Source organism: Gekko japonicus, unplaced genomic scaffold (assembly GCF_001447785.1).
Source record: "Gekko japonicus isolate JY-2015 unplaced genomic scaffold, Gekko_japonicus_V1.1 scaffold542, whole genome shotgun sequence".
Classification (NCBI taxonomy): domain Eukaryota; kingdom Metazoa; phylum Chordata; class Lepidosauria; order Squamata; family Gekkonidae; genus Gekko; species Gekko japonicus.
Window position 1 is genome coordinate 285,313 of NW_015163104.1, and position 16,655 is coordinate 301,967.

The following is a 16,655-nucleotide window of genomic DNA, read 5'->3' on the forward strand; positions in this document are numbered from 1 at the left end:
CTCCTTGTGGCCCGACTGAGGGCTGCTGGGAGCAGGGGGCGGGGCTTGCTGCATGTACCCGCCTCCTGGGCTCCTTTCTGCTGGAGCTCCGCTCCTGTGCGCTCCCGCAGGAAATGACCCCTGCCTATTGGGACATTTATTTCATATAGCAGAGTTTTGCCCAGGTGTAGAGGCATGATACCGAGTGGAGTAAATAAATCTCCCAAGAAGTATATTGCAAAAAGATGTAAGCTTACATTTATTCAAGTAGATCCAGTTCACACTCAGGCCGCAGTCAAAAGGGGAGAGAGAAGCCTAATCTAAAGAGCGCTTTCCCTGTCACAAATGGCCAGTTTGTCTGGCATTGTGTGTGTGGGAGTATGAGGGCGCTGTCTCCACAGGAGAGACCTGCAGGGACATATGTCTCCATGGAAGGCCATGTGAGAGAGTGTGTGAGGACAAAGGGAAAGGGAGGAGGGGTCAGAGGCAGTGTTCCCTCTAAGCTGAGTTAGTGTGAGCTAGCTCACAGTTTTTTAGCCTCCGGCTCACACATTTTTGTCTTAGCTCAGGAAGGATGGTTCCAGAGCAAAGTAATTTATGCAGTAGCCAAATCACTCGCTCACAACTTTAATGCCAGTAGCCCACAAAGTAGAATTTTTGCTCACAAGATTCCACAGCTTAGAGGGAACATTGGGCACCTCCCAGGTTAAGAAGAAGAAGATGAAGAGAAGAAGAAGAGATTGGATTTATACCCCGCCCTTCACTTGGAGTCTCAGAGCGGCTTACAAACTCCTTTCCCTTCCCCTCCCCACAACAGACACCCCTGTGAGGTGGGTGGGGCTGAGAGAACTCTGACACAAACTGCTCTTTTTCAAGAACAGCTGTTATCAGAACTATGGCTTGCCCAAGGTCATCCAGCCAGGTGCAAGTGGAGGAGTGGGGAATCAAACCCGGTTCTCCCAGATTAGAGTCCACGCACTTAACCACTACACCAAACTGGCATCCCATTCAAGGAGATATTCTGCCAGGCCTGTGGTTGAGGCGGGGGAGATCTATTTATTTGGCCTCCCCTTCCTGCACTGCCTGGCTTTGCCGGTCTGGCACAATCTACTGTCTTTCGTCCTCCTCGTTGGCATCCATTACCATCCACCTGCACACGCGTGGGGATCTATACGTGAGCAGATGGAGATGGAAAAACTGGACGATGCCATCAACTGTTGTTGCTGTATTTATTGACGTGATTTTATTATTGTGCTGTTATTACTGTTAATGATTGTTCGGATGTTTTAGAAAGCGGATGTTGTGTCTAATGCTTGTTGTAACTCGCCTTGAGCCTGCTTGCGGGGTGGGGCAGGCTAGAAGCCCAATGAAATAAATAAATAACGGAGATAACACCTAGCAATGTTCCCTCTAAGCTGTGGAGTCTTGCAAGCAGAAATTCTACTCTGTGAGCTACTGGCCTTAAAGCTGTGAGCGAGCGATTTGGCTGTTGCATAAATTAATTTGCTCTGGAGCCATCCCTTCCTGAGCGGAGACCAAAATGTGTGAGCCGGAGGCTAAAAAAACTGTGAGCTAGCTCACACCAACTCAGCTTAGAGGGAACACTGACACCTATACACCCGGAGAGTGATTTTGGACACACACACACACCCCAATGTCCCAGCATGCTGAGTGACTCACTCAAACAATTCCTTGCTGGTCTCCCATCCAAATACTAACCAGGGCTGATTCTACTTAGCTTCAGAGATCTGAAGAGTTTGGGCTAGCCTTGGACCATCCAGGTCAGCTCCTTAAAGACTGGTAGATTTCCCCAGAGTACAAATTCTGAAGCCGTGACTCACGAAAGCTCCTCCCCTGCCACAGATTTTGCTAGTCTTTAAGGTGCTCCTGGACTCTTGCTCTTTTCTGCTGCTACAGACACGAATGCAGCTGCCCCGCTTGATCTGTCTGCTCGTGTGGTTGTAGTGGTTAGAGTGTCAGGTAGGGCTGCCAAGTGGGGGCGGGGAGGGGGGGCGGGTAAACCCCCACTTTGGAGGCTCGATTTCCGACGCCGCAGAATCGGGCCCCGGGGGGGACCCCACCCCTGCGTGCGCGTCACCAGGAAATGACGTGGGCACGCCGGGCACACTGGGGGCGGGCCACAGCAATACAAGGGAAAACTCTATGGTTTCCCCTTGTATGGCCGTGGCCCCGCCCCCAGCGTGCCCGGCATCCTCCCCCGGCGAAGATACACTTGGCAACCCTAGTGTCAGGCCCGGATCTGGAAGAACCAGGTTCAAATCTCCATTCTGCTGTGGAAGCCTGCTAGTGGCGTTGGGCCGGTTACACAGTCTCAGACTAGCCTTCCTCACAGGGCCGTTGTTGGGCGGATAGAATGGAGACAGGGGAACTATGTAAGCCACTTCGGGGTCCCTATTAGGGAGGAAAATGGGAGTTTACAAATAAATTAAGAAGAGACTGGATTTATACCCCACCCTTCACTACCCGAAGGAGTCTCCTTTCCCTTCCCCTCCACACAACCGACAGAGTGAGAGAGCTCTTTCAAGAACAGCTCAAAATAAAGAAATACAGGATGTTTTTCTCATCTTCGATGTAGGCGACAGGATTCCGAGCAAGAACGAAAATGAGAGTCCTCTGCAAGGAAGCCCTGAGCGAAGAGAACTGCCTGAGGCCCTCCCGGGATATAGCCAAAGCGATGGTTTGTGGAGGCCTGAGGCCTATGAAGGCAGGCCCTGCTTGGCAGAACCCCAGGGGGATTGTCAAGGCAAGGAGCAGGAGGAGCTCACAGGGACAGACGAGAGGACTGCGAATGGAATCGCAGCATCCCTGGAAGGGAAACAGCACCAGTGTCCTGAATGCAAACACAAAACCCCTTTCTCTTCAGACCTTATTAGACACATGAGGATCCACGCGGGAGACGGCTGCTACCCATGCATCAAGTGTGGGAAAACCTTCAAGCACGTATCAGCCCTTAATGGTCACCAGAGAGCTCACACATCCAAACCCAAGTCCCGTGGCAGAAGGCAATCCCTTCACCGTGCCCCTTCACAGAGAACAGTTCAAGGTAAGCGTTTCCCAGACTTCTGATAGGGAGGGAGGTGTGCTTGCATTTTTTAAAAACTCTGATTTTAAGCATTTTGGTTTTGAAAGATAGGAGCAAAAATGGATAACGTCGTATAAAAACATGCATAATGTTACATATGCGTATGAAATAGATACGCAGGATGGGGGGGGGAGTGGAAATGTTATGTTTCGGCTGTTTGTTTATTTTTTTAAAAGCTTATATCCCTTCCAAATTTAAAAAGAGACATGGCAATTCATGTCTGTGATGTTAACCCTTGAAATGGAAATACATCCCTGAGAGCCAAATTACACATTACAGCAATCCTGTGGACCAACCTGTGACCACCAATGCCATTTTAGAGAAGATTTTTTTGCCATTTAAAAAATGCTGCAAGAGCCCGATCCTGATTGGGGCTATGGCGTGTGTGTGGGGAGGAGATCCTGTTCTCGCCCACACTTTTTCAAGTGCTGAAACAGCCCCCCCCCCATAGTTGTTTCGGTACTTGAAAAGGGCACAGGGGCCTGGTCTTCTCTAAAATGGTGTGGGCCCATGGCCATCGTAACATCTAGTTTGGCTCAGAATCCTCTTGAGATGAATTTTGTCTTAAGAAAGAGAGAACCAGCCACCAGGTAGTTTTCTGCAGGCTTGGTATTAAGTGCAGCAGAATGAGGAGTCAGTCTCTTAGTGGCAAGACTTTGGAAAGGGGGGAACTTTTAGAACATTCTTAGACCTATCACTGGAGGCTGGTATTTTTTAAAAAATGGAAATTCATGATTATGGTCAAGATCTTGATAGAGTTGAGAAGTATGGAGAATCCCAATTAGACCACAAATGTCTTGGGAGTCCAGCAGCACCGGCCAGGGCTCTTTTTGTAGAAAAAGCCCAGCAGGAACTCATTAGCATAATAGGCCGCACCCAACAGCAGAAACCCGTTAGCATATTGGGCCACACCCCTGACAGTACAGCTCATTAGCACATTAGGCCGCACCCCCACGTTACAAGAAGTGTGGTTATCCAGCCACACCCACCTTTCGCTTCTTATTCTGTTCACCTTGTTTGTGGTCAAAACCCAGGGCCTTTTTTTGTAGCAGGAACTCCTTTGCATGTTAGGCCACACACCCCTAATGTAGCCAGTCCTAATGAGTTTCTGTTGTTGGGTGTGGCCTGTTATGCTAATGAGTTCCTGCTGGGCGTGGCCAACTTGGGAGCCAGCCGGAACTCCGTTCCTGTGCGTTCCTGCACAAAAATAGCCCTGATTAAGACCAACAAAGTTTTATTCACGGTATAAGCTTTCATGTGCAAGCACTCTTCCTTCAGATACAGTGGAACAGAACCTCCTCAACCATCACTTATAGGGGGTGGAGTGGGGGTTGTTGTCAGGAAGGGCCATTTAGGAAAGAAAAAGAGATTGGATGTATACTCTGCCCTTCACTACCCAAAGGAGTCTCAGAGTGGCTTACAATCTCCTTTCCCTTTCCCTCCCCACAACAAACAGCCTGTGAGCAATGTTCCCTCTAAGCTATGGAGCCCTGTGAGCAAAAATTCTACTTGGTGAGCTACTGGCATTAAAGTTATGAGCAGCAGATTTGGCTGCTGCATAAATTAGTTTGTTCTGGAGCCCTCCTTCCTGAGCTAAGACAAGAATGTGTGAGCCAGAGGCTAAAAAACTGTGAGCTAGCTCACACTAACTCAGCTTAGAGGGAACACTGCCTATGAGGTGGGTGGGGCTCAGAGAACTCTGACAGAAACGGCTCTTGACAGAACAGCTCTGAGAGAGCCATGACTGACCCAAGGTCACACCAGCAGCTGCATGTGGAAGAGTGGGGAATTAAACGCCGTTCTCCCAGATAAGAGTCTGTGCTCATAACCATTACACCAAACTGGCTTAGAGTCAAGATGCATAACTTGTTGTTGTTCAGTCACACAGTCGAGTCCGACTCTTTGCGACCCCATGGACCACATCACGCCAGGCCCTCCTGTCTTCTGTCGTGCTCCGGAGTTTCCTTAATTTCGTGTTCGTTGCATCTATGACACTGTCTAACCATCTCATCCTTTGCCGTCCCCTTCTTCTTTGACCTTTAGTCTTTCCCAGCATCAGGGTCTTCTCCAGGGAGTGCTCCCTTCTCATTGGGTGGCCAAAGTATTTGAGCTTCAGCTTCGGTATCTGGCCTTCCAGGGAACAGTCAGGGTTGATTTCCTTTAGGATTGACTGATTTGATGCATAAGTACTGGGTGATTATAAGAAAGATCTGTTAATGGCAGTAAATTAACATACAAATACAAGCGTTAACAAACAGATTTGGGGGGGGAATGGTTCCCCTTTATATCATATGCAGAAGTGGGCAAAAGACTACGGTATAAGACCATAAAAGTCTGAAAAACAATAAAAGAAAAGCCGAACAATCAAATAATAAATAATCCATAATAAAAGAAAAGCGAAAGGTAGTTTTATTAGATGAATATCTGAACAATTATTGTACTGTCATGTAATTACATAGGGAAGGGCCATGGCTCAGTGACAGAGTTTTGCATGCAGAAGGTCCCAGGTTCAATTCCCAACATCTCCAGTTAAAAAGATCAGGTAGGAGAAGAAGAGATACGAAAAGATGTCCAGTTGGGCCCTTGACTGTCAGTCAGAGGAGACCTTGATAGACCTGGTTCAGTATAAGGAAGCTTCATGAATTCAGTTAAATTTCAATAAAAACCCAGGTAAAACACCTGGATTAATCTGTCTTTTTGCAGATAACAGGAAGCCCAATAAGCGGGGAAAGAAGAATCCTCAGAAGGAAAGTGATGAGCCAGAGGAAGTGAACAGTATGCTGGCAGAAGTATCCCAAAATTCAGCGCCCGAGGCAGCAGTGATTCCTGAACAAGAATGTGAGCTGGAAGGACATCCGGAGAAGGAGTCGACAGGGAATCAAAATGACTCCATCAGGCTTGTTGAACATAATTCATCCGCAGAAGGAGAGACAAGGGCTGTGTGGGTAAAAAAGTTATTGTATCTCCATGGTGGCAACATACATTCCCCACAGGTCAGGCCCTGTTAGTCAGGAATCCCCCCACGTTGTGGAGAAACCCCACAGCCCTCCTGTGAATGGCCAACCCATCCTGAGAAGTCCGTGCCTCAAAATCCATGAGGAAGAGAAGCTTTGTGAATGCCCAGAATGCTGGGAAAATCTTCAGAGTGGGTGGGTGAAGGAACATCAGAATATCCGTAAAGGGGAAATGCCGTTAATCTGCCCTAAATGCGGGAAACGCTTTCGTTGGACAACCTGGTTGAGAAGACACCAGGAAGCTCATACATGACAGAAATCATCACAAACACCCCTGGGCTAGGAAAGAGCATTGGTTGGCGGAAGACATGGACTGGAAAATCCACACCGGATTGAGACTGTAGGACTTTGTTTCAACCAGATCCCGCTACCGTTGGTAAGTCTACAAGTTTTCCAAGCAGTTCGCAACCTGTTAAAGTCACAGTTGTATTAGGATATCACAAAACACGAAAACCACAAAAAAAAAAAACCGAAAGTCGGAAACATGGCATCGACAGACTCAACATTTCAGACCTACATCGATCTCAGATTTCCATATTAAATTCACAGTGAAAAACAATGGTTGTCACCTGTCCCTGTGGTGAGACCACTGATGGGGGACAGATGCGTATCCCTGGGGAAATGCCATTAGAAAGGGGTAGCAGCCAATGGGGAAAAAAATAACTCTTTGTGGGTGCCGGTTTTTAATCCATCACCTTAAATAGGGCCTCACTGGTTGGTTTTACAGGGCAGGAGAGTCTATACAGGAGCCCCTGAGGAGGGTCATTGGATTAAACATTTGCACAAGCAGACATCCAGAGGGTAGGGGAGGGAGCAGGTCTCTTTGAAGCAGAATTTGACCACCAGAGAATCCATTCAAGGGAAATGGAATGAGTTCTCTTTGAGAAGTTATGGCTTAAATTCAAGTTGAAGGAGACATCGGATCCAAAGGGCAGACACAAGACTGTTGTACCCACCCAACAAAGCTCCCCTCACCCAGGTTGCTGCAGGACCCCAAGAAGTCAAGCAAAACCCACCTGCCTGGTGAGAGACCAGAAACAGCCAGCACAGTCTCAGGGCTTCAGCCTCTCTAGGAATCTATAATTACACATTTTAACCCTTTTCTGGCCTTAAGATCGTAGCAAGTGTTCTTCCGAACCAGGAGGATGCTTGGTTGCAGTTCACTTGCTTCCAGCAGGGATTGGTTCCTAGAGATTCCGCCCCTTTCCATTAGTGAATTCCTTCTCTCTTTTTTCTTTAAGAGTTTCCAAAGGGGGGGGGAATCTTTATTCAGCCACCATACTACTAGTGCTTCCCCGCCCCCCGTGGTTCCTAATCCTATGAGGCAAGCATAAAGCAGTGGCTGATCTAGAGAAGATCTGCCCCAGAAGCAGTGAGCAGGGGTAGGTGATTGTGGCGAGTTCTAGTCTCTCTACCCCTGTACTGGTCTTTGGGGTCAGAGCTCTTGCAGTAAAGAGACAGAGCAGGAGCAAGAGCCTCAGGTAAATTTCAGACGTGTTATGTCCCCCCTTCATCAATTTGGTTCATATAATTATCTTGGCAACTTTTAGAACCTTCTTAGGCCTTATCAATGAGAGAATCCACACCCAGAGCTGGGCCCCATTCGTTGTTGGTAGGGGCGACGCTTCTTTAGACGTGTAAAGAAGTTGATCACACATCAGACAAAGTCTGAATCCAATGAGACACATTCTAACCTGTGTTCTGCTTTTGGAAGGCACTTCCACCAGAAGAATGGAGATGATTTTGAGTGGCGCTCCCCCCCACACCAGAATGGTGGTGCTCCCCCCCCATACACACACCCATGACACACACTTGTTGACAGTGTGGAGGAGTGTGGGGGTGAGGTCTGGGGCAGGGAGGGGAGCTCTGAATATCCCCTCTGCAAGCTGAAAAGGAGGTTGGGATTTAAGTCAAGACCTTCTGACACATAAGAGAATCTGTGGCAGACAGACCAGACTGCCCACCCACAGGGAATACCGGTATTAAAAACAACCATTTGGAAAGTTGTAGAGCGTTTTTGTTTTTAAACTTGAGGACATTAACATTTGGCTGTATCAAATATGGCTGCGTTGGAGGGCAAACAGCTAGTTGGGGCAGGTGTTGTTTCTGTTGTTGTTGTTCAGTCACACAGTCGAGTCCGACTCTTCGCGACCCCATGGACCAGCTCCCGCCAGGCCCGATTCAAAATGACTGGAATACAATGGTTTTTCTACAAAAACTGATATATTGTTTTCTTGAATATAAAAAGATTTTTTTATAAGTTTTATGTTTGAACACTGGTAGAGTGGCTTTGTTATGACTTCTAGTATAGCCTCTTACAAATATTTTGGAGCAGTGAACTTACCGCCATGTGACTTTAGGCATGTTTATGCAGGGAGGGGGAATATTAACTCCAATGGGACTTTCTCCCTTGTTGATCAGAGCCCAAGCTCACCTCGGGTCAGGCCATGATCAATGTTCCCTCTAAGCTGCGGAACCTTGTGAGCAAAAATTCCACTATGTGAGCTCCTGGCATTAAAGTTGTGAGCGAGCAGTTTGGCGACTGCATCAACTAGCTTGCTCTGGAGCCCTCCTTCCCGAGCTAAGGCAAAAACCTGTGAGCCGGAGGCTAAAGAACTGTGAGCTAGCTCACACTAACTCAGCTTAGAGGGAACACTGGCCATGATCCTAGGCACGCTTGCCAGAAAGTCCCACAGGACGTTCCAGGACTTACTTTTGAGTAGCCGTGTCCAGGTTTCCTTTTATGACCACCCTGGTTCTAACTAAGGTCTTAAAAGAGATTGACAGAACAGTTGAAGTCAGTCTGGAACAGAAGATGAAGAAGAGATTGGATTTATACCCCACCTTTCGTTACCCAAAGGAGTCCTTTCCCTCCCCCTCCCCACAACAGACACCCCGTGAGGTAGGTGGGGCTGAGAGAGCTCTCTCGAGAACTGCCCTTGAGAGAACAGCTCTGAAAGAACTTGTGACTGACCCAAGGCCACACCGGCAGCTGCATGCAGAGGAGTGGGGAATCAAACCCGGTTCTCCCAAACTGGCTCTGGTGGTTAGAGTGCTGGGCTACGTTTCCCAGCTTTTCAGTGGGTCCCTCAAGCTGTCCCTTTAATAGCAGCTTGACCTGAAGGTCACTGGGTGACACAGGCCTATTACACACACACACACACACACACAGAGCAGAGAATCCAAGCAGTCCACCCTTTAAGCTTCACTTCGGATTCTATTCCTGCCGAACACACCATTCTTTTCTCTCCAGTGTCTCTATTCTGCAGCTACAATAAAAAAATGCAGTTTTTTCTTAATTGGGGTGGGAACATCACTTGTGACATGCGGGGGGGGGGTAGCATCCAAAGGTTCTTTAAAATTTATGCAATTGCCGCATCACAGCTGCGCAGTAGAGTCAAGTAAGCACCTTCCATTTAAATCCTCCGGGTTGAGTTCCTTGAATGAAAGGGAACACAAGGGGACAAAGGCAAAGTTTTTTTAAAAAATGAATCCTGAAATTGACCAAACCACACCCAGCCTCTTTGCATCTGGCTTTAAAGGGCTGGTGCTGCCAAGTTGGATCATCATAATTCCCCAGGGAGGCAGCCGTGTCAGTCCATTGTAGCAAAATTAATGGAAATCCAGTGGCATCTTCATGAGCAACAAAATTTATTCCCACATCAGGTTTTGGGACTGATGTAAACTCAGGCTGGACTAAACGTTACTAGTCTTTCAGGTGCCACTGGACGCCGGTTTAATCTTGTCAGATAACAGCACTTCCAATGAGGTTACAATCACATCTCCCTTCTACTAAAAATGAATGAAGCTTTGCGTGTCAAATAAAAGCTATGAAGTTCTTCAAAGGTAGATTCAGGTGGGGTAGCCGAGTTGGTCTGAAGCATCAGAACAAAGTTTGAGTCTAGTGGCACCTTTAAGACCAACAAAGTTTTATTTGAGGTATAAGCTTTAAGGTGCTCCTGGACTCTTGCTCTTTTCTCCTGCTACAGACAGACTAACATGGCTACCCATTTTGATCTGTCTCCATGGAAGGCACCACACTTAGCCATACAGAATGGAAATCCATCAGCCTTGTGGAAAAACTTGCACAGGTGCAGACAGACATCATTTTTCTTACCAAACCACTTAACAGTATACCAAAGGGACTGCGAATAAAAAGGAATCTGAAGAAGTGAGCAGTGACTCACGAAAGCTCATACCCTGCTACAAATTTTGTTAGTCTTTTAAGACAAAATAGTAGAAGTAGTAGTAGTGATAATAATATTTATACCTGCAAGAGACACCCTGTGAAGTAGATGGGGCTGAGAGAGTTCTGAGAGAACTGCTCTTGAGAGAACAGCTCCAAGAGAACTGTGACTGACCCAAGGTCACCCAGCTGGCTGAATGTGGAGGAGTGGGGAATCAAACCTGGTTCTCCTGATTACAGTCCACCGCTCTTTACTACACCAAACTGGCTCAAAGGAAAGTGGTTAATTTAGGGACAACTCACCCTGACAAACATTCCACTCATTCAAGGCTGACCCTGGCAGGTATTTGGATGGGAGACATCCAAAGAATACCAGGGGCAGGAGGCAGAGGCAGGCTATCAAGCCACTCCTCTGAACATTTCCCATACACCAGTAGGAGTCACCAGAGGTCACCATGACTGCCAGGCAGGGGCACACACACAAATGCAAAAATACCAAAGAAACCCCCACAACCACTCCACTCATTCACTTCCTGTCTTTGCAAAGTTTTAAGTCTGAAGGCCAGAAGGAAGGAACAAGGACAAACAAAGGAAAAGAAAGGCTGTTAATTGCTCAGGGCAAGCTCTAGTTTTGAACCAGGTGCCCCTAGCAAATGCCTGCCCCTGTTTTGGCCTTTTGGAGCCGGCCTGTTAAAAGTTTCATCAGTGTGGCTTAAATTCCTTGGGGTTCTTCAACCCAATGCAACAAGCCATGCGATAAGGCTGGCTACAAAATGAGAAACAATGCAATCAGAAAAAAAGACAGGACAGACCACAAACTTACACAAACACTGGATTACAAACATGGGAGAATGAGGGTACACACAATAAACAATGCAATAAACTACATCCCCTCTGCCTTTATAAAAGCTTCCTCCTGTAGCATTTAATTCCCTTTCTAGAAATGCTGCTCCCGACATTCTGCGACACGTAGGGCTGCCAATCTCCAGCTGCGGCCTGGAGATCTCCCGGAATAACAACTGATCTCCCAAATACAGAGATCCATTCCCCTGAAGAAAACGACCGCTTTGGAGGGTGGACTCTCTGGCATCATACCCCAACTGAGGTCTCTGCCCACCCAAACTCGTCCAACCTCAGGCTTCCCCCACCAGGAAAATCCCAAACTGGCGCTGGCACCCCTCTATAACACACAGGATTCTTTGATGGTTTTAGAACATTTGATCATTCTTTCTCCAAAACCGAGTAGGAAACGCAGCAAACGAGGGCACGAACTAGTCCTCCCAGCCGGGCAGCAGCGTGGCGGAGGATCCAAGACACGCCTCTCATGTTAACAAGCGTGTCTGCTGTTTCCACGTCGGAAGCGACGCTAGGACAACGCGCGGCTCCCAAGCGCGTTTCCCTCCGGCCCCTCCTATGGTGACTTCTTCCTCGTGTCAAAAGGGGACCGGAAATAGGGGGGCGTGCGTGACTCTCTTTCCTGCCTCTTTGGGTCCCCCCCCCGCCCCCATACGCACAGTCTGCAGCCCTGATCCTCTCTCCCGATGCACGCTTTACTGGGAAGTAAACCCTTTTAAAGTCAACGGGAGTGGAGGAGGAGAAGGAGCGGGCGTCAAGTTCGCCGCTCGCAAAGGGCTTCCTTTCCAGAGGATGGCGGAGGCGCTCAACGGGTTAAGCTGGAAGGATTGGGAAATTTGAGAAGGGAGGTGGGACTGGAAGGCGAGGAGTTCCCAGTCTCCCTCCCTCCCCCCGGCTCTTTCCTGCTTTGTTGGGCGGGGGGCATCCTTGCTTTTGAATGGCTGCGAGACAGAGGTGAGTTTTAATTAAAGGGGGAGATCTGGGCTAAAGGAAGGCTGGGGAGGAGGGAAAAGTTGCAAAGGAGAAGAAAGCGGGATCCTTCTTCCGGGGTGGTGTCAGTCAGCCCCCCCCCTCCCCGCCGTCTCCCAGGCTGGATCTTTGATTTTGCCCCCCTCTTCATTTATTTTATGAAAGTGCCGTAGATTGCCAGGCGCTGGACAGGGGTGTCTAAAATGCCACACAAGCCCCCATTCCTAATACCCCTTTCTGTAAAACGGAGAATCGCACTCTGCACTCGCTCAGGGGCGTATGAAAATCGGGTCGCCAGCTCCGGGTTAGCAAATGCCTGGAGACTGGAGGGTGGAGCCCGGGGGGGGGGGGGGAGGGGGGGGGGGGGGGACCTCAGCGGGAAATCATGTTATAGAGTTTACTCCCCAAAGTGGCTACTTTCTCCATGGGAGCTGATTGGAGAGAGATCAGGTGTCATTCTAGGAAGTCTCCAGGGCCCACCTGGAAGTTGGCAGCCATGCATGTAAGCTTTCTGTATTCCAGGATTGTGCCCTAGTGTTAAAAATAGATGGTGAGGGTGGTCCATGATGCACAGTTAAACCCTGAACCTCTTGGGTTTTCCGTTCGGAACCAAAGAGGGTCCTTGCAGAGTATTTGACACGGGTGGGGGCAGTCTGCCTCGGCCCCCAGGTAGTGTGGGGGGGGGAGGCAGGCAGGCTGGGGTCTGAATCAGTACAACAGCTGCCTTGTATTATATTGTCCATGTAACAGCCATGATGAACACACAGGCTTAGTGCATGAAGCTTTTCTGGGTTTGTTCTCATCCACAGGTAGGCAAGGTAGTGATAAAAAGTGCCCTCAGGTCGCAGACAACTCATGGCAACCCCATAGAGTGTTCAAGGCTAGAGGCAAACAGGAGTGGTTTACCAGTTTGGTGAAGTGGTTAGGAGTGCGGACTCTAATCTGGGAGAATTGGGTTTGATTCTCCACTCCTCCACATGCAGCTGCTGGTGTGACCTTGGATCAGTCACAAGTTCTCTCAGAGCTGTTCTATCAAGAGGAGTCCTCGAAAGAGCTCCCTCAGCCCCACCTACCTCAAAGGGTGTCTGTTGTGAGGAGGGGAAGGGGAAGGAGATTGTAAGCCGCTCTGAGACTCCTTTGGGTAGTGAAGGGCGGGATATTAATCCAACCTCTTCTTCTTTTCTGCATAGTAACCTTGTACTTCCTTGGAGGTCTCCCACCCAAGTACTAACCAGGCCCAACTCTGCTTAGCTTCCGAGATCTGGCAAGATCAAGCTAGGCTGGACTATCCCGGTGAGGTTCTACACAGCTGCTAGCCATTGAAAGATCTGCCCTTCATGACTTTGTCCACTTCTTGTTGTTGTTTTTTAAAGAAAGTTAAGCTAATTCCTATCATTTCATCTTGTAGCAGCAAGTTCCGTAAGTTAGCTATGCCTGAAGAAGTATTTTTATTTGGTCTCCCTTGAATGTATGTCAGTTTGCTTCTGTGGAGGGCACCAAGATCTATGTATTATAAGAGGGGGAAGAATTTCCTTCGGTGCTGCTATACATTACATGTATTCTATCCTCCTCCTCCAATGAGATCAGGGCAGTGTGCATTGTCCACCCCCTTGAGTTTATCCTCACAAAAATCCTGCGTGGTTGGTCCAAAGCCACGCAGTGAGCCTCATGGCAGGAAGGGGGGGGCTGAACCTAGATCTCCCCAGCCCTAACACTGTAACCCAGGGGACTCCAAACTTTCTGAGGCTGGAATTTTGAGAGGGGTAGTGACCATCATTCCAAAATGGCCACCACAGGTGGCAGAGCCAAATCCAAAATGGCTGCCTCTGGAGGCAGAGCCGGATGAAATGCCTCCTTCCTCATGTCTCCTGGGAAGCAGGAAATCCTGAAGGAGGAATGGAACCGTGCACTGAGGAAAGCCCAGTTGCTTAAAAGTCCTCCTCATTTTCCCGTGGAAAACCATTTCATTTGAATGAGGGCGGCCAATAACAAGCCATGCTTTACAATGTTCCCGCTCGCTTCCTGAAAAGCTTGGTTGGTGCCAAAGGAAGTATCGTTGAGCGCCATGTTGGGGAACCTATGTGCTAACTAATGCACAGCACTGCCTCTCCCTGTATGCTGGTAAGAAATTTTAAAGCCCATTTCGTCCTTGGCCAGGGCTGGCTCTGTTCATTTTGGTTCCTGAAGCAAATACGGGGAGTCCTCTGCCCTTCGTGGTGGGAAAGACTTGTCCGCGACTCTGGGCAGCAATGGCACGAGCTCCCCACTCATGCAGCTCCACACCTCTAAATAGTTGTGCGATGTCTCTGCGGCCGGTTGGGAGTTGGACGGCCTATGAGGCAACCACAGACCCACACTGCACACGTTGCCTCCTTCCATGTGGCATCCCTGCCAATTCGATGCCTCAAGTTACTGCCTACCCTTAGGCACATGATAGGCAGAACAAAATTCCTTGAAAATTCCTCACACAGAGTCTGAAGCGTCTGGGACTTTTCAGTTTGGCAAAGAGATGACTAAGGAGGGACATGATAGAGGTCTATAGAATTATGCACAAGATAGAGTGGACAAAGAGGATCCCCCCTGGCTATAGATTCGGGGCAGAAAAAAGAAAAGACTTATTTACACAATGAGTAACTAAAATGTGGGATTTGCTGCCAGAGAAGGTAGTGATGGCCACTGGCACAGATGGCTTTAAGAGGGGATTAGACAAATCGATAGAGGAAAAGTCCATCAGTGTCTACTAGCCATGGTGGCTAAAGGGAACCTCCATGTTCAGAGGCAGTCATCCTCTGAATCCCAGTGCTAGAAGGCAACATCAGAGGAAGGCCTCGGCCTCTATGAGAGTTAGTGAATGGAGAAGCAATACAACAGAGGATGTGAAAATTGGCTTGTGAGATCTTAGAGAATTCAGGAGGTTTGGGTGTGTGCAGGAATTTCCACATTGTCCCCCCCACCCCAGTTCCTTGTGGAGCTTGAGCCTGTTTTGATGGATGGATGGATGGATGGATGGATGGATGGATGGATGGATGGATGGATGGATGGGTGGGTGGATGGATGGATGGGTGGGTGGGTGGATGGATGGGTGGGTGGATGGGTGGGTGGATGGATGGATGGATGGGTGGGTGGGTGGATGGATGGATGGATGGATGGATGGATGGATGGATGGATGGGAGGATGGGGGGGTGGATGGGAGGATGGGTGGGTGGATGGATGGGAGGATGGGTGGGTGGATGGGAGGATGGGTGGGTGGATAGATGGATAGATGGATGGATAGATGGATGGATGGATGGATAGATGGATAGATTTGGAGTACATCAGCCTTCACCATGTTTTTTTTAAAAAAGAAGCTAATTTTTCCTGTCAGCTTTTTATGTCTGCTCAAGGATGAGGCCTTTAAACAACAACAACAACAACAACAACCCTTTCTCATGGAACTCAGTAGAATATACTTCCTCCATAATTTCTATTCCTTTACAGACATTCAATATTGTGTCCCTTTGGTATATTACCCCAGAGCAAATAGCCCATATTAGGTTCTAACCCCACCTGCTGGAGACAATGTAAGGGAAAAGGAACTTACCTATATTGCTGGATGTTTTGCCCCAAAGTTTTAATTTGGGGGGGGGGAAGTTTTAGATCAAGTTAAAAATATTACAGGGGTAAGCATTCCCTTCACGCCTGAAATGATATTGCTAAATGACGTATAGCTTTACTTTTGTATGCAGCAAACGCTGTGGTTGCTACATTTTGGAAATCTGAAAGATCACCATCGTTAGATATATGGCATAATAAACTGTGGTATTTATACTTAATGGAGAAAATTACATGGTCTGTAAAATGTAATGGTATAAAAACGAGCAAATTGGTATATACAATTTGATTTCCTATTTTGGATTACTTGCAGCAACAAGGAGAAATTCCAAATGTTTATAGATGAACTTCAAATTGTTTAAGAAATCATTTGTTATAAAGAAAACTACACCTTTTTAAATTTTTTGATGGTTAACGTTCTGGAATATTGTTTTAATGTTTAATGTTTTGATATTTTTATATTACTTTGTTGTATTTTGTTGTATTAAAATAATAAAATATATTTTTGGGGGGAACAACCCTTTCACATTCTGTGTCTTTCTCTTTCTGGCAGGAAGAAATCCAGCCTGCTGTTTGAAAATACCGGCAGGCGATGCCCTCTGTGAAGGACCTGTCAAGACACACGTCCCAACAAGATGCTGTAGGAGCGGCTTGTTGAAATTGCCTCTTGGTAGCCACAGACTGAGGCCTAGCAAGGGTTCCGACGACAAGCTGGCAGGTTGACCCATTGTCAACTGGAAGGGAAGGAGCCAGGATTGAAAATGGAGGATGAGAGAGTCGAAACCATAGGGGATATTCCTCATATTGTCCAGGAGACGTGCTTGAAGGAACTCCCAGGACAAGCGGCCTCTCAAAAAGGTGAACAGCAGCCGAATGATGGATTGCCACAGCAACGGGCAGCCCAATGTCAAGAGTTCCTAAAAACTCTGGATTCCCATTGTTTAGGATGGGGAAACCC